The sequence below is a fragment of the Macaca thibetana genome, chromosome 1 (genome assembly GCF_024542745.1).
Source record: "Macaca thibetana thibetana isolate TM-01 chromosome 1, ASM2454274v1, whole genome shotgun sequence".
Classification (NCBI taxonomy): domain Eukaryota; kingdom Metazoa; phylum Chordata; class Mammalia; order Primates; family Cercopithecidae; genus Macaca; species Macaca thibetana.
In genome coordinates, this window is record NC_065578.1 from 76,968,998 (window position 1) to 76,991,123 (window position 22,126).

The following is a 22,126-nucleotide window of genomic DNA, read 5'->3' on the forward strand; positions in this document are numbered from 1 at the left end:
GATATACCCTTTTAGAAACCCTAAACTAGATTCTTCCTCCTAAATATTTCTCAAATTGTTCCTACCTCTGTACTATCATCATCCATGACCAACCTTAAGCTGTCATTTGAACTAACCCAAATGCCTTCTAATTAGTCTCTCTACTTTAAGTCTTTTTTATTTTTTCCTCTCTGAGACAGGGTCTCACACTCTGTTGCCCAGGCTGGAATGTAGTGGCTCAATCACTGTTCACTGCAGCCTTCAACATTCCAGGCTCAAATGATCCTCCCGCCTCAGCCTCCTAAGTAGCTGAGACTACTGGTGCATGCTACTACACCCAGCTAATTTTTGTATTTTTTGTAGAGACAGGGTTTCACACCATGTTGCCCAGGCTAGTCCTGCACTCCTGGGCTCAAGTGATCCTCCCACCTCAGCCTCTCAAAGTGCTGGGATTACAGACGTGAGTTACCACGCCCAGCTCTGCTTTCATTAAGTCTTATCCTTTAAAAATGCATGATCTACAGAATGATATGTCATTCGCCTATCTAAAACTCTTTCAAGAGACTTATGCTTCTTGCCAAGATAGAATAACAGGCATGAAACTTATGCTCCCACCTGAAACAACTAAAAATCTGGACCAAAAAAAAATGTATGAAAATTATTTCTGACAAAAGAAACCAGACAACACAGGACGGTGATCAATGAAAGAGAAAAAATAAATGGGGCAAAGCCTACAATTTACTTACTGGAGAATTTCTCCAGTTTACTTACTGGAAAATTTCTAAGCTGCAGAGAAAGGCAGGTGTCCCAAGCAAGTTCAGTGGTTTTCTGGAGTTAAGATAATGAAGTGAGGAGTTTAGGGGAGGCCAAGGTAGCTACAGTCTCCCAGAACATAGTGCCACAGAGGAGAGAGCATAAAGGAGAGGCAAGATCTCAGATAATCTGCAGGGGACCTCCTTAAATCTTGAGCTGAGTACTGATCAGTACAACAGGGAAAGACATCCACAGGCAAGAGTATGCCAGAAAACATGTAATAACTGAATGGTAGGTGGTATGTAGTTCCTAGTTTATAGGGTTACTAATGTTTGTGGTATATAACTTCCACCACAGCCAATTTCAAGCTACCAACATATCAGTGAATGAGAATCTGAAAAAAATACATGGCAACACATTATACATTACATAGTGTTTCTACCATAAGAACATAATAAGGCTGGCTGCAGCAGCTCACATCTATAATCCCAGCACTTTGGAAGGCCAAGGCAGGTGGATCACTTGAGGCCAGGAGTTTAAGACCAGCCTAGCCAACATGGCGAAAACCCATCTATACTAAAAATACAAAAATTAGCAGGGCATGTTGGTGCACACCTGTGGTGCCAGCTACTCAGGAGGCTGAGGCATGAGACTAGCTTAAACCCGGGAGGTGGGAGGTTGCAGTGAGCTGAGATTGCGCCACTGAACTCCAGCCTGGCCAACAGAGTGAGACTGTCTAAGGAAGGGGGGGAAAAAAAAAAACAGGACCCACTAGATATAAATTACCATGAGTGCATAAAAATAGCAATATAAAATAATATAGTTACATGAAGTAATGAGTTTTGAGCATTTACTATCTTTGTTCATAAGTGATTTAATTATAAGTTTATATAATTTAATTCCCTTAAGAATTAAGCTAGGGCCGGGCGCGGTGGCTCACGCCTGTAATCCCAGCACTTTGGGAGGCCGAGACGGGCGGATCACGAGGTCAGGAGATCGAGACCATCCTGGCTAACACGGTGAAACCCCGTCTCTACTAAAAAATACAAAAAACTAGCCGGGCGAGGTGGCGGGTGCCTGTAGTCCCAGCTACTCGGGAGGCTGAGGCAGGAGAATGGCGTGAACCCGGGAGGCGGAGCTTGCAGTGAGCTGAGATCCGGCCACCGCACTCCAGCCTGGGTGACAGAGCGAGACTCCGTCTCAAAAAAAAAAAAAAAAAAAAAAAAAGAATTAAGCTAGCTCACAAATTTCCTGATATTTTAACAATTGGCTCTCATGAGCCAGCTCGAGCATACCACCACACGTGGCTCACATAGTCGGGAGTAACTGGTTAACCTACTAGCCACAGTAGAAAACCTCATAATTCGTGGGACATGAAGTACAATGCTCAGTACCACACTCCATCAGTAGTGGTGCAAACTGAGCTCTAAACTAAAGACTATTCTGGTCTCACCTAACAAAGAGAAAAGCAAGCCTCAAAAGGATAAAGCCATTTCCAATGAACTCCACTGTATCCCAGAACAGAGCCCAAGAATATTTATGGGAAATTAAAAAAAACATCCAGCACCAAACAAGGTAAAATTGAGAATGCCTGGAATCCAATCAGAAATTACCAAACAGGCCAAGTGTGGTGGTTCACGCTTGTAATTTCAACACTTTGGGAGGCTAAAGTGGGCGACTGCTTGAGCCCAGGAGTTTGAGACCAGCCTGAACATGACAAGACCCCATTTCTACAAAAATTAGCCAGATGTGGTGGTGCATGCCTGTAGTTCCAGGTTCTTGAGAGGCCAAGGTGGGAGTTTTGCTTGAACCCAGGAGGCTGAGGCTGCAATGAGCCACGATCATGCCCCTGCACTCCAGCCTAGGTGACAGTGAAATCTTGTCTCAAAAAACAAAATCATATGAAGAAGCAGGAAAATACCACTTAAAATCAGAAAAAGCAATTGACAGAAAATGAACTGTACATGACAGTCACTAGACAAGAATATTAAATCAGTTATAACTGTAGTTCTTATGTTCGAAGTGGTAGATGGACATATTAAGCATGCTAAGGAGAGATACAGGAGTCTTTTTAACGCAAATTGATTCTTCTACTTAGAAAAATACAAAGTTTGGAATGAAAAATTATGCTGGGATTAGATACTGGAAAGAAAAGGTCAATCAATCTGATGTCATAGCAATAGAAATCTAACAGATAGAAACAAGAGTGGAAACAAAACCATGAATGAGATGTAGAATATCATCAAAACACCTATAACATGGGTAACTGAAGTCCCCAAAAGACTAAAAGAGAAACAGAAAAAATATTGGAAGAAATGATCCCAAACTTTCTAAATAGGATGGAAATGACGAATTCACAGATCAAAGAAGCTCAATAAGCTGGGCATGGTGGCTCAGTGCTGTAATCCCAGCACTTTGTGAGGCCAAGGAAGGTGGATCACTTGAGGTCAGGAGTTTGAGACCAGCCTGACCAACATAGTGAAACCACATATCTACTAAAAATACAAAAATCAGCGGGGAGTGATGCTGTGTGCCTGTGGTCCCAGCTACTCGGGAGGTTGAGGCACAAAAATCACTTGAACATGGGAAGCAGAAGCTGTAATAAGGTGAGACTGCATCACTTCACTCCAGACTGGGTGACAGAGCGAGACTCCATCTCAAAAAAACAAAATACAAAGAAGCTCAATAAACCCAAGCACAAGAAACATGAATAAAACTACAGTAAGCCAGCTCATAACCAAACTGCTTAAAAGTCAGTAATACAAAGAATGTCTTAAAAGCAGAGAAAAACAACACACTACAGGCACAGAGAGGAAAGTAAGAATGACAGCAGACTTCTCGGTGGAAACATATGCCAGAAGACAGTAAGGTATATCTTTGAGGTACTGAAAAAAATTGTCAACCAAAAATTCTACTCTCAAAAAAATGTGCTTCAAAAAATAAGGCGACATAAAAATTATTTCAAACTTAAAACAGTAAAAGAACCCATCATAGACAGACATGCATTATAGGAAATGTTAAAAGAAGTTCTTTAGGCAGAAGGAAAAGATGCTAGATGGAAGTCTAGATGTATCCAAAGGAATATAAAGCACCAGAAATGGTAAATATGAAGATAACTATAAAAAACTTTTCCTGGCCGAGTGCAGTGGCTCATGCCTGCAATCCCAACACTTTGGGAGGCCAAGGTGGACGGATCACCTGAGGTCAGGAGTTCAAGACCAGCCTGATCAACATGGAGAAATCCCATCTCTACTGAAAATACAAAATTAGCCGGGCGTGGTGGCGTATGTCTGTAATCCTAGCTACTCGGGAGGCTGAGGCAGGAGAATCACTTGAACCCGGGAGGCAGAGGTTGCAGTGAGCCAAGATCGCACCATTGCACTCCAGCCTGGGCAACAAGAACAAAACTCCGTCTCAAAAAAAAAAAAAAAAAAAACAAAAAAAAACCTTTTCCCCTTAGTTTTTAAACATAAATAACTGATAAAAAGATACCAATATACTGTACAGTTTATAACATAAATGGGGGTAAATGTAATAGCACAAATGTGGGAAAGGGGACATACAATGTAAGATTCTTACACTACATGTAAAGTTATATAACAGCACTTCAAGGTACGCTATGATAAATTAAGATGTATACTATAAATTTTTAAATCACCACTAAAAAGCAGATGAACAGAAAAAAAGTAATAGTTAAACAGCTAACAAAAGAAACAAAATAACATGTTTTAAAGACTCAATCCAAAGGACAGCAGAATAAGAGAATGGAACAAAGAGCATAAAGAAAAAATAAAAAGCCAATAGCAAGGCGATAGATTTAAACTTTATCAAAAATCGCTTTCATACAGCCATTTCAACTGTAAATAGTCCAAAAATAGTTTCAAGCAGTTTAGTTATTTGGAAGCAGTTACTTGGAAGGAATAACAAAAAATGAACATAAAAAGATTCAAGTCATTTAAACTGTGACCACAATGAAATTAAATCAGAAATCAGTGATTAAAAAAATACATCTCAAAAATCCTCAAATATCTGGAAATAAATAACATGCTTCTAAATGACCCATTAAGTCAAAGAAGAAATCAAAGGGAATTAATGCAGCATATAAAAATATATGGGAAGCAGCAAAAGCAGCATTTACAGAGAAATCTAAAGCAGTAAACATATGTTAGAAAAAAAGGAAGGTCTCAAATGATGTCAGCTTCTACCTTAAGAAACTAGAAAACAAAGGATACTATAATCCACAGAAAAAGAAGAAAAAATAATAATGAGCAGAAATCAATGAAATAGAAAACAAAAAAGCAATAGAGAAAAATTAATGAACCAATAGCTGATTCCTTAAGGAAAATCAATAAAATTGACAAATCTCTAGACAGACTCATCAGGAACAAAATACAAATTATCAATATTAAGAAAGAAAGAAGAGATGTTGCTATAGATTCTATAGATGTTTTAAAAGATGGTTCTATAGGTATTTTCCCAACAAGGGTACCAAAACAATTCAATGAGGACGTACTAATCTTTCCAACAAATGCTGCTAGGACAACTGGATATCCACCTACAAAAGAATGACACTGAACCCCTACCTCACACCATATACAAAAATTAACTAAGGATGAACTAAATGTAGCGCCACATTTAGCACTAAATGTAGCACTAAAATGATAATGTTCTTGCCAAGCATGGTGGCTCACACCTGTAAACCCAGCAGTTTAGGAGGCTGAGAGAAGAGCATAGCTTGAGCCCAGGAGTTCGAAACCAGCCTGGGCAACACAGAGACCCCATCTCTACAAAAAATAAACAACATTAGTTGGGCAAAGTGGTGTGTGCCTGTGATCCCAGCTACTTGGGAGGCAGAGGTGGGAGGATCACTTGAGCCCAGGAGGTTGCACTGAACCAAGAACATGCCACCGCACCCCAGTCTGGGTGACAGAGAGAGATAATCTGTCTTTAAAAATAAAAAAAAGCTGACAAATCTTTGTGCAAATAGGTGCAAATCTTTGTGACCTTGGATTAAACAATAATTTCTTACATATGATGCTAAAAGCGTAACTAACAAGGACAAATGTGTGATTCCACTTACTATATGAGTTTACCCAAAATTGTCAAATTAGTAAAAACAAAAAGCAGAATGGTGGTTGCCAGGGACTGAGGGAGGGGAAAATGTCAAGTCACTGCTTAATGAGTAGAGTTACAGTTATGCAAAATGAAAAACATTCTGGAGATGGACCATGGTGATGGTTACACATTATATGAGACTGTATTTAATGCCACTAACCTGTAAACTTTAAAAATGGTTAAAATGGGGCCGGGCACAGTGGCTCACACCTATAATCCCAGCACTTTGGGAGGCCGAGGTGGGCAGATCACAAGGTCAGAAGATCAAGAACATCTTGGCCAACATGGTGAAACCCGTCTCTATTAAAAATACAAAAATTGGCCGGGAATGGTGGCACACACCTCTAGTCCCAGCTACTATGGAGGCTGAGGCAGGAGAATCGCTTGAACCTGGCAGGCAGAGACTACAGTGAGCCCAGATCGCACCACTGCACTCCAGCCTGGGCGACGAGAGCAAAACTCCATCTCCAAAAAAAAAAAAAGGTTAAAATGGTAATTTTTATGTTACATATGTTCTGCCACAATTAAAAAATAAAAATTGAAAAAGCACAAGCAACCAAAGAAAAATACAGATAAATAGGGATCATCTAAATTAAAACCTTTTGTGCTTCAAAGAACTCAAGAGAATAAAAAGATAACCCACAGAATGGGAGAAAATATTTGTGATCATCTCTCTATCTATAAAAACCCTTACAACTTAATAAAAAGATAAACCTAATCTAAAAATGGGCAAAAGACTTAAACAGATATTTCTGCAAATAAGATACACAAATAGCCAATAAGCACATGAAAAAATGCTCAATATCATTAGCCCTCAGGGATATGCAAATCAAAACCACAGTGAGATACTTCACACCCACTAGTATGTATATAATAAAAAAGACAACAAAAATATATGTTGGCAAAGATGTAGAGTTATGTGCACCCTTATACATTGCTGGTAGGAATGCAAAATGGTGCAGCTGCTTTGGAAAATTGTTTGGCAGTTCCTCAACAAGTTAAACATAGAATTACCATATGACCCTGGAATCCCATTCTTAGGTATACACCCAAAAATAAAGGAAAACATATGTCCACACAAAAACTTGCTCAAAATTGTTCATAGCAGCATTATTCATAATAGTTATAAAGTGGAAACAACTTAAATGTCCATCAACTGCTGAGTAATAAACAAAACAAGGTATATCATATCAATACAATGAAATACTGTTAAGTCATATAAAGGAGTGAGGTATTGATAAACACTAGAACATGGATGAACCTTAAAAACATCATGCTAACTGAAGGAGGTCACTCACAAATGTTACATATTGTATGACTCCCATTTATATAAAATATCCTGAACAGGCCAGGTGCAGTGGTTCACACCTGTAATCCCAGCACACTGAGGGGCCTAGACAGGAGGATCACTTGAACTGCAGAAGTTCGAGACCAGTCTGGGCAACGTGGTAAGACCTCGTTTCTACAAAAAAATTAAAAAATTAGCCAGGCATAGTTGCACAGCCCCAGCTACTCAGAAGGATGAGGCAAGAGGACTGCTTGAACCTGAGAGTTTGAGGCTGCAGTGAGCCATGATCGTGCCACTGCATTCCAGCCTGGGCAAAAGGGCAAGATTCTGAAAGAAGAAAAAAAGGAGGGGAGGGGAGGGGAGGGGAGGGGAGGGGAAGGAGGGAGGAAGGAATGGAGAAAGGGAGGAAGGGAGGAAAGGAAGGAAGGAAGGAAGGGAGGGAGGGAAGGAGGGAGGGAGGAGGGAAGGAGGAAAGGAGGAAGGAAGGAAGGAAGGAAGGAAGGAAGGAAGGAAGGAAGGAAGGAAGGAAGCAAGCAAGCAAGCAAGCAAGCAAGCAAGCAAGCAAGCAAGGAAGGAAGGAAGTCCACAATAGACAAATCCATAGAGACAAAAAGGAGATAAGTGATTGCAGAGACTGTGGGAGGGGGGAAATGGTAGAAAGTGAGTGCTATAGGTATGGGGTTTCTTTTTAGGGTGATGCAAGTATTCTGCAATTAGGTACTGTTGATGGTTGCCCTATTTTGTAAATGTACTAAAAATCACCAAATTGTACACCTAAAAGGGTGATTTTTATGGTTAAGCGTATACCTCATTTTTTTTTAAAGATAAGAGAATAGGCCAGAGGCGATGGCTCACGCCTGTAATCCCAACATTTTGGGAGGCCAAGGTGGGCGGATCACCTGAGGTTGCGAGTTCGAGACCAGCCTGACCAACATGGAGAAACCCCATCTCTACTAAAAATACAAAATTAGCCAGGCACGGTGGCGCATGCCTGTAATCCCAGCTACCCGGAGGCTGAGGCAGGAGAATCGCTTGAACCTGGGAGGCGGAGGTTGCAGTAAGCCGAGATCATGCCACTGCACTCCAGCATGGGCGACAAGAGCAAAACTCTGTCTCCAAAAAAAAAAAAGATAAGAGGACATTACAAATAACTTCATGTCAATAAACCCAACTATTTAGATGAAACGGACAAATTCCATGAAAAACCGCAAACTCCCCAAAACTCACTCAAGAAATTATTTCTTAAATATCCTAAAAGAAAGTGAAGTTATAGGTAAAAACTTAGCAACAAATAAATTCCAAGCCAAGATGAGTTCACTAGTAAATTCTGACTATGCCACTTGATATACATTTAAGGAAAAAATAATCCTAATTCTACCCAAACTCTTCTAGAAAACTGAAGAGGAAGATTTCCCAACTCATTCCATGAGGCCAGCATTAGTCTAATTTCAAACTCAGACAAAAACATTACAAGAAAATTGAACTACAAACCTATATTCCTCATAAACATAGATGCAAAACTCCAAATAACTTTTTAACAAACCAAATCTAATAATATTTTTAAAATAATACACCATGACCAAATGGTGTTTATCCCCAAAATGTTAAGACTGGCTTACATGTACATAAGGATGGTTCAATGCAATTCACTCTATATTAACAGACTAAAAAAACAAAACTGAAAAAAAAAAAAAAAAAAAACATAAGATCATCTATACAAATATAGAAAAGAGGTTTTGACACCAATCTAGCATCCCTCTACGGTGACAGAATGCAGATCAGTAATTACCAGGGGATGTGGGAGAGGTGAGAGCAGCAGTAGGGAGAAATTAGAAAATAGTATGAGAAAACTTTGGGGACATGAATTTGGTAATAATCTTGATTGCAGTGATGGTTGCACAGTATATACATTTATCAAAACTTATAACAAATTATATACTTTAAACATTTACAGCCAGGTATTCCTCAATAAAGTTATTTCAAAATAAATCCAAGAAACAAAACACTTTCAAAGATACAAGTTAAAATCTAAGCATCTTAATGGAGATACAAATTGTACCTGGCCTTTCCATCTCTAATTCTACTCTAAATCTTCCCCAGCAGCTAACCAGATCTAAATTTCAATCTCATATCACAGAGGTTTTCAATCACAGCAAAGTATCAGAATCACCCATGACATTCAAGAAAAAAGAAAATAGGAGTTTCTCGTTCCACAGGTCTGGAATTCAGTCCAGCTGTGATTTATTTTTTGTCTTTTTTTGAATTGAAACGAAGTCTCGCTCTGTCACCCAGGCTGGAGTGCAGTTGCACAATCTCAGCTGACTGCAACCTCCACCTCCTGGCTTCAAGCAATTCTCCTGCCTCAGCCTCCCAAGTAGCTGGGACTACAGGTGCCCACCACCACACCCAGCTGAGTTTTGTATTTTTAGTAGAGATGGGGTTTTACCATGTTGACCAGGCTGGTCTCAAACTCCTGACCTCAGGTGATCTATCTGCCTTGGCCTCCCCAACGGCTGGGATTACAGGCATGAGCCATTGTGCCTGGCCATTTTTTGTCTTTTTAAAATTTTTTATTACTTTTAACTTTTCTGCTGAAAGACAGTATACGTAAAGAGAAGTGCAAAATAATAAACCTATAGCTTGATGAACTATCACAAAATGTAGAGGTATGTATTATTTAAAAGTTCCAATGATGAACAGCCAAAAACGATTACCTCTGCCCCAAACATCTTGCCCTTCCTTGCTCACCTACCATTTACCTTGTTCTTTAAGTCACAAATCAGATGCACCCACCTACTCCAAGAACCTGGGTCCCCAGGGAACCCTGTTCATAGCTCTTACCATACCACTTGCCTTTAAAAAGTGTTTTTTAAACTTTTTAAAGGTAAGAATCCTTAAATAAATTATGTCCTGGAAAAAGAGAAAGTAAAGCTACTCTAGTTAAAAGCAAGGCTAAAGTGACTATAAGACAGTAAGCTTGCTTACCCTCCCTCAAACTATTCCCCCACTAGGAATTTCAAGATTACTATTTACTACACTAATCTATTTACTTGTCTGTTTCATCCATTAAAACTGTTTTGTAGCAAAGCCTATCTTATTTTTCATTTTCTTTGTGCCTAGAAAACATTCATTAAACATTATTATTTGGACATTATTCAAACTAAGTATGGAGAATAAATCAGTAAGGTTATTTTAAAAAGTCTGAAGGGGAATAGTAGTTGTACAGGCCTTGAAACAGAAATGGGCAAAACTGGAACAAGGCCAATGAGGCTGAAACCTAACAGGCAAAGGGAAAAAGTATCATAAAATGAGCTTTCAAGTAGACAGATGCCAGACCATAAAGAGCTCTCTAAGCTATAGCAGAAATTTGATGGGTTTGTTTGTTTTGAGATGGAGTCTCCCTTTGTCGCCCAGGCTGGAGTGCAATGGCGCACTGCAACCTCCGCCTCCCAGGTTCAAGTGATTCTTCTGCCTCAGCCTCCTGAGCAGCTAGGATTACAGGCATGCGCCACCATGCCTGGATAATTTTGCATTTTTAGTAGAGATGGGGTTTCACCATGCTGGCCAGGCTGGTCTCAAACTCCTGACCTCAGAGGACGATCTGCCTGCCTCGGCTCCCCAAAGTGTTGGGATTACAGGCGTGAGCCACTGAGCTCGGCCTTGATCAGTATTTGTTTCATGTTTCTTTTTATTTGGATTATTTATTCTATTGAAGTAAATGAAGAAAATGACACATAATCTAACATACGTTTTTAAAAGATTATTCTGGCTGCTGTGTGAATGTGAACTCAGTGTATAATGGGAGAGGAACAAGAGTACAATAATAAATGTGATCAAAGCCGGGTACAAAGGCTCATGCCTTAATCCCAACATTTCAGGAGGCAGAGGCAGGTGGATCACTTGAGCCCAGGAGTTTGAGAACAGCCTAGGCAACATGGCAAAACCCCACCTCTACAAAAGATGCAAAAATTAGCTGGGTGTGGTGGTGCACACCTATAGTCCCAGCTACTGGGCAGGCTGAAGTGGGAGGACCACTTGAGGCCAGGAGGTCAAGGTTGCAATGTACTATACATAATTGTATACTATACATAATTGTATGTGCCATACTGTAGTGCAGTTTACTTTGCACCAGCATCACCACAAACACATGAGTACAACATTACAGTACAACTTTATAACAGCTACCACATCACTAGGCAATGGGAATTTTTCAGCTTTGTTATAATCTCATGGGCCCCACCATGGTATATGCGATCTGTCATTGACCAAAACCTAATTATGTAGTATTTGTCTGTTCCACTCCCAACTAACCACTTACTTGCTGTGACCTAACAACCATTTCTTACTTGTTAAATTGGCGGGGGGTGGGGAAGCATTCCTACCAAACAGAATTGTCCTAAGAATTAACTGAAATAAATCATGTAGAGTAGCCCCGGCACATAGTACAAAAATCAACAAATGAAATAATGATTGCCAGCATTTATTATGTGCAATATACCACATACTATATTATATATATATATAAATAAAATCTTATTTAAAACTCTCAAAAACCTATGGAAGCAGGTACTAATATTATCCCTATTTAACAGATGACAAAACAGAGGCTTAAGAATATTAAATACAGGAGGCCAAGGCGGGCAGATCACTTCGGCCCAGAAGTTCGAGACCGCCTAGGCAACATGGCGAAATCCCATCTCCACAAAAAATTTCAAAAATTAGCCAGGTGTGATGTGATGACAGCTGCCTGTGGGCCCAGCCACTCAGGGGGCGAGGTGTGAGGATTCATCTTGAGCCCAGCAGGTTGAGGCTGCAGTGAACTGAGATCATAGCACTGCACTCCAGGACGGGTGACAGACTGAGACCCTATCTCAAAAAAAAAATTTCCAGTATTGCAAAGCTAGTTAAGTGGCAGAATACAAAGTCTTATCCACTCTACTGACACTGTGCTTTACAATAACAAAGAACTTGCTCATTATATTTCCACAATCTCAAAAGTAGACAGGTGAGACATCATATTCATTTCCTAAACAGAATATGGCAACAGACTCAAGAAATGCCTATGATCACACAACTAATAAAGCCAGAATATGAAGCTAAGTCTTTTTTTATTATTATTTTTGAGATGGAATTTCATTCTTGTTGTCCAGGCTGGAGTGCAGTGGCACAATCTTGGCTCACTGCAACCTCCACCTTCCAGTTTCAAGCAATTCTCCTGTCTCAGCCTCCCAAGTAATTGGGATTACAGACATGCACCACCACACCCAGTTAATTTTTTGTATTTTTAGTAGAGACAGGGTTTCACCATGTTGGCCAGGCTGGTCTTGAACTCCTGACCTCATGATCCACCTACCTCGGCCACCCAAAGTGCTGGGATTATAGGCGATGCCTAAATTGAGTTCAATCTGTAAGACTCTATGGCTCTCTGCATTGTAATAATTCTATAAACGCTTAGAATGAGGATCTTCTACCCATCTCATACCAGTTAGAATGGCAATCATTAAAAAATCAGGAAACAACAGGTGCTGGAGAGGTGTGGAGAAATAGGAACACTTTTACACTATTGGTGGGACTGTAAACTAGTTCAACCATTGTGGAAAACAGTGTGGCGATTCCTCAAGGATCTAGAACTAGAAATACCATTTGACCCAGCCATCCCATTACTAGGGATATACTCAAAGGATTATAAGTCATGCTGCTATAAAGACACATGCACACGTATGTTCATTGAGGCACTATTCACAATAGCAAAGACTTGGAATCAACCCAAATGTCCATCAGTAACAGACTGGATTAAGAAAATGTGGCACATATACCCCATAGAATACTATGCAGCCATAAAAAAAGATGTTTTTGTGTCCTTTGTAGGGACATGGATGCAGCTGGAAACCATTCTTCTCAGCAACCTATGGCAAGAACAGAAAACCAAATACTGCATGTTCTCACTCATAGGTGGGAATTGAACAATGACATCACTTGGACACAGGAAGGGGATCATCACACACCGGGTCCTGTTGTGGGGAGCAGCGGGGAGGGATAGCATTAGGAGATATACCTAATGTAAATGACGAGTTAATGGGTGCAGCACACCAACATGGCACATGTATACATATGTAACAAACCTGCACATTGTGCACATGTACCCTAGAACTTAAAGTATAATAATAGAAAAAAAAAAAAAAAAGAATGAGGCTCTTCTTCCAAAAGGGGGTATGTCTGAAAAATAGATACATGATCTATGATAAGACAATTCCTCCCAATGGCCGTCAACATTCAAGTTTTAAAGAAGCTAAAATAGAGATTAATTTGAAAATATCAATGACAACTGTACCCTAATTGTATGAAATTTGTGAGAAACCCAGTGCTAATCAGAAGAAGAGATTTTGACAGGTCTATTACTATTTCCTGTGGTATGTTTCTTGTTTAATAAATGATATCACTTAACAGAGAATTAGAGGTGAGAATTTAATACTTCTTTGTAAGTCATTCAGTCTCTCCTATAAAATCATTCTCTTTGTTCGTAGAGATGGAAAAGATATCCATCTATCTATGGAGAGGCATGGGTACCAAACAAAAGGCACTATATAAGGCCTGATGCCAAAAGGGACAGTTATGTTTATTTCCTATTTATCTCCAACACTAGAAAACTTAAAAGAAGCAAGCTTAGTCCCTTTTCTATGCTTGTAACAGAATACCACAAATTAGGTAATTTATGGAAAACAAATTCCTTCCTTTCTTTCTTTTTAAATAGAGACGAGTTCTATGTTGCCCAAGCTGGTCTTGAACTCCTGGACTCGAGCAATCCTCCCACCTCTGCCCCCCAAAGTGCTGGGATTACAGGTATGAGCCACCACACTCAGCCAAGAAATTTATTTCTTACAGTTACGGAAGCTGAAGTCCAAGGTCAAGGAGTTGCCTCTGGTAAGAGCCTTCTTGCTCAGGAGGATTCTCTGAAGAGATCTGAGGTAGCACAGAGTATCACAAGGTGAGAAGGCTGAGCGTGTTAATGTGCTAGCTTAGGTCTCTCTTCTTATAAAGCCACCAGTTCCCCTCCCATGATAACCCATTAATCCATTAACCAATTAGTCCATTAATCCATTCATGAGGACAGAGACTTCATGATCCAATCACCTCTTAAAGGCTCTATCTCTCAATAGTGCCATATTGAGGATTAAGTTTCAACATGAGTTTTGGATGGGACATTCAAACCATAGCATATCATAAGCCAATAAGAGAGTTAATATTTATATAATGTGATCAAGTAAAGGGTTTTTAAGATCAAAATTAATTTTCTTCTAGCATTACCTTTACTTTGATTGGGTTTAGTCAAGTTTAAGCCCCCTCAGCCATGTGAGGACACAGTGAGAAGATGGCCACTTATAAACCAGGAACTGGGCCCTTGCCAACACTTAGTCTGCCCTTGGACTTCTTAGCCTCCAGAACCATGAGAAGTAAATGACGGTTGTTTATTTGTACCCAGTCTATGGTTTTCTGTTACAGCTGCCCAAACAGACTAAGACAATAGCTAATGAGACAGAGAAGGCAGGTAGATAAAACTCTTCTTGCAGGTAGCAAAAAATAAAGCTGAATTTGTCAGCAGTCAAGCAACAGAAGCAGAGCACTAGTATGACATTGTTTAAACATTCTGACTTAACTCAGCCTGAACCCAGATAAATACCCTGGACTTTTCAGTTCCATAAAATCCCTTTGTTGATCTATGACTTAGAAGAAGAAATGAGATAAGAAGGCACCATATATCATTCTTAGGTCGAAATGAGATAAGAAGGCACCATATATCATTCTTAGGTCCAAACCAGGTTGTTAAATCCTGGAACAGACTAACTTGAAAATGATTATTGGACTAGCAAGACTGATTCATTTCAAGATACATTAGTTTAGCACATACTGTGTACTATGTACTTATCATTAAGACATAATCTCAGCTCTGGACAGCCATTCATCTTCAATGAACATTCATAAATGAAGCATAAATAATTCAGCAAGGCCTAGGTGAAATGCCTGATGTAAAAATCCATCTATATATTTAATTTTTACAAATGTTTCCCTTTCATCAACTTACAGTTTTCCTCACAGAGCTATATCTTATAGCTGTCTAAACTGTATACTGCATTTTGAAAATGCTTACCAAAAAAATTTTACTTCTTTGCTTGCTTTAAATATTTTTTAAATTTGTCAATTAGTTAAATTTAAGAAAAAAGTCAAAATTTCCATTAATTTAGTAATATTTATCCTTAAGGATGTTATTTAATGTCAGTTTTTTTTTAAGCCAGTCACAGGTATTAATAAATGACTACTTAATCCTCTCTAAAAGCCATGCTCCATCTGTCTTAAAAATTTTCAATAGTTTCTGTCAACACAACAATCAAGAACAAGTAAGACTAGGAAAAGTCTTAAAAGCAAATAAAATAATCTAAATGAGACAAATGAAGGTAAAGATTCATAATGAGTTAGGATATTTTACCATTTCTCATGGGACAGAGTCCTCCCTGAAATATCTTTTGATATCAATGTCAAGGTCTGAATATCAAAATACTGAGACCTTGAATCTTATCAGATATGCACCACCGCTCTAAATTCTTGCATTTGTACTGTCTTCAGAGGGCACAAAAACTTTTCCCAGCATATTAACCAACCTCTAAGCTTGATTCTCTGCCACCTCTAAAAATCTATAGGACACCAGGTAAAGGAGTTCCCAAGCTAGTTTCAATATTTCAAAAACCCTAAGTGCCATAACAGATCATATATAGTTGATTCTCATAAAGTTGCCATGAACACTGAATTATCAAATACTCAATACTAAGAGAAAATCAGAGTGAAGTTCCTGCTAGCCTCTGATTAAAACATTTTCAACAGCCTAATGACACATATCCTTGTTTTATCTGTGCTTTTATTTAAAAACACTTTTATTTATTTACTTACTTACTTACTTATTTATTACTTTTCGAGACAGAGTCTCACTTTGCTGCCCAGGCTGGAGTGCAGCAGTGGCGTGATCTCGGCTCACTGAAACCTCCGCCTCCCAGGTTCAAGCGATTCTCATGCCTCAGCCTCCTGAGTAGCTGGGATTACTGGTGTGTGCCACCAAGCCCAGCTAAATTTTTTCTATTTTTAGTAGAGATGGGGTTTCACTATGTTGGCCAGACTGGTCTCTAACTCCTGGCCTCAAGTGATCGGCCCACCTCGGCCTCCCAAAGTGCTAGGATTACAGGCGTGAGCCACCACGCCCAGCCTAAAAACACTTTTATATTGTTGATTCATAAACACTGAACTCACAAGTCAACAGCACTGTAACTTTTCATCACAGCCTTCTTGCACTTAGGAACACTATAGACAGCACTTTAGCACTATACTTAGGGGCAATTTTAAACAGTGAAACCACCTCTTAAAAAAAAAGTGGGAAAGATGTAACACTAAGTAAATAGACAAGACAGCTAGAACAAGAAGGCAGAGTGTCATTTTGTTTAACCTCATTTGGAAATGCGTACATCAAACAACTCAAATGAATGGATAATTATACAAAATACAATAATTTAGACACATCAATAATAAAAAGTACAAAATAGCTTACCCCATTTCAACAACCACTTAACATACTAGTGTAGGGCCAGGTGCAGTGGCTCACTCCTGTAATCCCAGCACTTTAGGAGGCCAAGGTGGGTGGATCACCTGAGATCAGGAGTTCGAGACTAGCCTGGCCAACATGGCAAAACCCTGTCTCTACTAAAAACACAAAAATTAGCTGGACTCAGTGGTGCACACCTGAAATCCCAGCTACTTGGGAGGCTGAGGCAGGAGAATCTCTTGAACCTGGGAGGTGGAGGTTGCGGTGAGCTGAGATTGCGCTACTGCACTCCAGCCTGGGCGACAGAGCAAGACTTCGTCTCAAAAAAATAAATGAAAAAAATAAAAAAAATAAAAAATAAAATACTAGTGTATTCTCTTCCATTCTTATTTCAACGAGCATTTTTAAAATCAGAATTTACACAACACACACTTTCGGCATCCTGCATTTATTCCCCACTTAAGCCACATAATTAAGGGCTAAATTGTTTGGGATTTTTTTTATTTTTTAGAGACAGGGTCTCACTCTGTCACCCAGGCTGGAATGCAGTGGCGAGATTACTGTTCACTGGAGCCTTGATCTCCCAGGCTCAAACTAACCTCCCAGCTTAGCCTCCCAAGTAGCTGGGACTACAGGTGTGCGCACCACCATGTCCTGGCTAATTTTTTTCTTCTTCTTCTTTTTAGTAGAGACAAGGTCTCCCTGGGTAACCCCAGGGTGATCTCCAACTCCTGGGCTCAAGCGATCCTCCTGTCTTGGCCTCCCAAAATGTTGGGATTACAGGCGTGAGCCATACCGCCCAGCCTAAAATTGTTAATGGCCATATAAAACCGTATAAATAGTTTCTAATTTAATCATTTCCATTCTGTTAGGACATTGCTTCTGATATTTTACGATTTATTATTAAAAATGCTGTGATTAACATTCTTGCACACTCTGTGTCTGCATTTGATTATTACCTTAAAACAGACTTATTGGGTCATAGAACATAAATGTTTCCATCCTTGAAGGACACTGTCAGGTGGCTTTTAAGATAAAGCTTCATTTGTTAAAAATTCTAAATGCATTTTTAAATGACTATGCAAGAAAGTTCATTAAAATATACTTCTGAAGCATACTTTACATAGAAGACTTATAATAGGCTTTACTAATTTGCTATCACTCAATGTAGCTTTAAGTGTTTTAGTATTACTAATGAAAGAAAAATGTCTAATTTAGTTTAACTAATTTGATTATCTCATTGAATTTTTTTTAAATGCTTAATCAATTTTTAAATTTAAAAAACCAGTTGAGCCGGGTGTGGTAGCTCACTCCTGTAATCCCAGCACTTTGGGAGACCAAGGTGGGCGAATCACCTGAGGTCAGGAGCTCAAGATCATCCTGGCCAACATGGTGAAACCTGCCTGGCCAATATGGTGAAACCCCATCTCTATTAAAAATACAAAACTTAGCTAGGTGGAGTGGCGGGTACCTGTAATCCCCGCTACTTGGGAGGCTGAGGCAGGAGAATCACTTTAGCTCAAGAGCCGGAGGCTGCAGTGAGCCAAGATCACGCCATTACACTCCAGCCCGGGCAACAAGAGCAAAACTCCATCGAAAACAAAAACAAAAACAATGGTACAGAAAAACCAAGTAAATTTCCAACGCAATGACTAAAAGGGCTCTCAGAAGTTATTTAGCCTAGAAGACATACCCTAGTGGCTTTTCTGACACTTAGCTGCCCTGTCACAGAGGAATGATTAAGGCCATTGCAGTTAGATACCTGGTAACAAATTACAACCTCTCTGAGGAGAGATTAACTACTTTTCTCTTCCATGAAAGAAAAAGGCACATCAATCTTGAATAATTATCATTCCATATCAGATTATGGAACGTCTGGCATAAAGTGGGCACTCAAAATTGCTTTCTTTTTCCAAATTAGAGGAGTCTCTTAAATCACAAGACACCCCCTTTTCATTTCTTGATTATAGTTTCAAATTGCTAACAAGGAATATTTTTTGTTTTCCAGACTAGGTCTTGCTCTGTTGCCCAGGCTAGAGTGCAGTAACACATCACAGCTCACTGCAACCTTGAACTCTTGGGCTCAAGCAATTCTCCCACCTAAATCTCCTGAGTAGCTAGGACTACAGGCACAAGCCATCAAGCCTGGTTTTTTGTTTTTTCTTTTTTTTGAGACAGAGTCTCACTCTGTCGCCCAGGCTGGTACAGGGGCACGATCCAGGCTCACTGCAACATCTGCCTCCCAGGTTCAAGCAATTCTTCTGCCTCAGCCTCCCAAGTAGCTTGGACTACAGGCCCGGCTAATTTTTGTATTGTTAGTAGAGATGGGGTTTTACCATATTGGCTAAGCTGGTCTCAAACTTCTGACCTCATGATTTACCCGCCTCAGCCTCTCAAAGTGCTGGGATTACAGGCATGAGCCACTGCGCCCGGCCTGGCATTTTTTTTTTTTTTTTTTTTTTTTTTTTTTTGGCAAGACAAGGTCTCGCTATGTTGCCCAGACTGGTCTCAAACTCCTGGGTTCAAGGCATCCTCCTCCCTTGGCCTCCCAAAGTGCTGGGATTACAGGTATAAACCGATGTGCCCAACCAAAAAGGTATTTTTAAACATGAAGCAAAAAAACTTAAGATATCACAAATACGGAAGGGTAGGAAATGTGAACATACACTTCAGTGGCTGGAATTGAAAGTATCAGTGTACTCACCCTGAATCTAACCACAAGAAAACACTGGAAATTCAAACTGAGGGACACTAAATACCTCGCCTAATCTCTTAAAAAATGTCAAGAAATTTGAGGCTAGGACGGACATGGTGGCTCAGGCCTATAATCCCAGCTACTTGGGAGGCTAAAGCAGGAGGATCACTTGAGTCTGGGAGGTCAAAGCTACAGTGAGCCAAATTCATGTAGTACTCCAGCCTGGGTGACAAAGTGAGACCCTGTCTCAAAATATAAATACATAAAGAAATGTGAGGCCAGGTGCTGTGGCTCACACCTGTAATCTTAACACTTTGGGAGGCCAAGGCAGGAGGATCCCTTGATCTCAGGAGTTGGAGACCAGCCTGGATAATACAGTGACGCTCTGTCTCTACAAAAAAACATAACATTAGCCAGGCATGGTAGCACGCACCTGTGGTCCCAGCTATTAGGGAGGCTGATATGAAAAGATTGCCTGGGTCTGGGAGGTGGAAGCTGCAGTGAACCATGATCACACCACTGCACTCCAGGCTGGGTAACACAGTGAGACCCAGTCTCCAAAAAAAAAAAAATTAATTAAAAAAACAATTTGACTAACTGTTCCAGATTAAAAGAGACTGGAGAGACATAAAATGCAATGTATGATCTTTGATTTTAAAAAGCTCTGAATGTAATTATTAAGATAATTGACAAAATTTGATTGTGGACTGTAAATTAGATAACATATTAATGTTAAATTCCTAATTTTGATCATTGTAACTGCAGTTAAGAGAATACCCTAGTTCTCAGAAAAAAAAGTCTGGTGATATCCCAGATCTAATTCTGCTCTGTGGAACAACTCATTACAGCCCTGCATTACCTGAAAACAACTGTCCCCTTCCCTCCTTCACTCATTCCTATAAAGTCTTCCTTCTCCACAGAAAGCACTCTCAATTCCTTCAAAGGTTTTCATGGGTTATCCTCCTGACATATCTATCTTTTCATTTACTTTTCTTAAAGTGTAGCTTTCAGAAATAAGGCCAACATTGTAAATGTGTCCTAACCAACATGGAATAAATATTATATCCCTTATTATGGACAAAATCCTATTAATGAAGCCTGGTAGTTCTTTATTTTTTTCTTTTTTAAGCAACTCACCAGTTGGATGTCTGAGACCATATAAACTCAAACTCAAAAATATACAATCAATAAACCCTATTTATTCTATCTCCAAAATGTCTCAAAAAAAAAAAAAAAAAAAAAAAAACTATCTACTCTTTCTGCTTTATTGTTATTGCTCCAGCTCAGGCCATCATCATTCTATTTAAACAACTGTAGTAGCCTAATTAATCTCTCATTCTAATCTACTCTTTATTTGCCCACAAATACATCTGTCTTCATAAACACTGACCTAAATCTGATTTTTCAGTACCTTAATGAAGAATTGGGAGGGAAAGAAAGGAGATGACTTTCTCTCCTCTTCAATTCCTAGAAAACTCTTATTCCTCAAAGGCTAATTCAATGATCCATCAGAATTAACTGCTCTCTCCTTTGCTCCCATAATGCTTAATAATTCTATCATAAAATCACAATGTATAGTTTGATATATCTATATTCCCTATTCAATTATAGTCTCCTTGAAGGAATAAAGCAATACATTTTTTATTCTCTTAGTACATACAATGCCTTAACATTGATTAATTGAACAAAATTTTAGTCATATAACTTTTTCTATCTGAATTCCATATTTTTTTAATTCCACACTTTTAAGCAGCTCACACTATAGGTTTCTGCCTGTAGTTTCAGACAGAACTTACAAGTTGTTTTAGTTATCCTTGCCAGCTAAATTGTTCTGACATTTTATAAGCACAACTGTACATGTATTCAAAACATTAATGAAAATATTAAAATGGACAAAATACTTCTTTAGATACTTTAGATACTTCTCTCAAAGTCTGACATTAATTCCTGCTAACAGTATTTAAGAAAGTTTATTTTACACTATTAATGAAATGTTCTTAATGCTGATAAGCTAAGCCTGTATTTCTCTGCCTCTTTTCCAAGGCATACCTAGGAAAACAATCTCCAAAACTACTGCTTTCCTTTTTAAAAATAAGACTTTATGCTGTTCCTAGTCTTCTGGCATACTTTGTGTAACAACAAATTAACAAAAGCTATCAATATCTCTTAGTTCCTTAATGTCTTTAAAATGATCTAAAACCTGTGCCATCAGCCAGACAGAAAATGGATTCCTGGAATCCAATCAAGTGGTGAAGTAATCTGGGTGAGGTTTACAAAACTTGATCTGGCAATAGAGTTAAAAAGCAATTACAAAAAAATTACAAAAGGTCTTAAACTTCAATTCAGAAGAAACCAACATCAACTTAGAGTTCCACTGTTACCATACCGACAATTTTTACTAACGGTTCATTATGTCCATCTGTGACATAAGAAAAACCACCTAGACAAAGGCAGATTCCAAGGCCAATGTCAGGCTGATAAACAGCCTGTCAAGAGATGGTAACTGAACTGTGGACATAAAGTATGTCACAGGAATCTCAACTTGCTTAAGACAGCAAAACTATTCCCGTACGTAAGTGACTGCCCAACCTCCATGGTTAATTAGAATATTGAAATTAAGTATATCAAACTCATGATACTAATACTGTGTGGTTTAAAACTATCCTAAATATTTTTTAAGTTCTTATAATGTTGAAGACAATTTTAACATTAT

General features: G+C 39.1%; 1 protein-coding gene across 9 annotated transcripts in view; it reads right to left on the minus strand.

Annotated features, from left to right (window-relative positions):
- Nucleotides 1-22,126, minus strand: part of ZZZ3 (zinc finger ZZ-type containing 3) — a 122,107-nt gene that overhangs the window by 81,957 nt on the left and 18,024 nt on the right. Inside the window, exon 2 of one of the 9 annotated variants that reach the window (XM_050804995.1) lies at nt 14,016-14,095. The exons of the other annotated variants lie outside the window; for them this stretch is intronic. The gene's annotated coding sequence lies outside the window, so the exon portion shown is untranslated. The remainder of the gene's footprint in view (nt 1-14,015; nt 14,096-22,126) is intronic. 9 annotated transcript variants of the gene reach the window in all.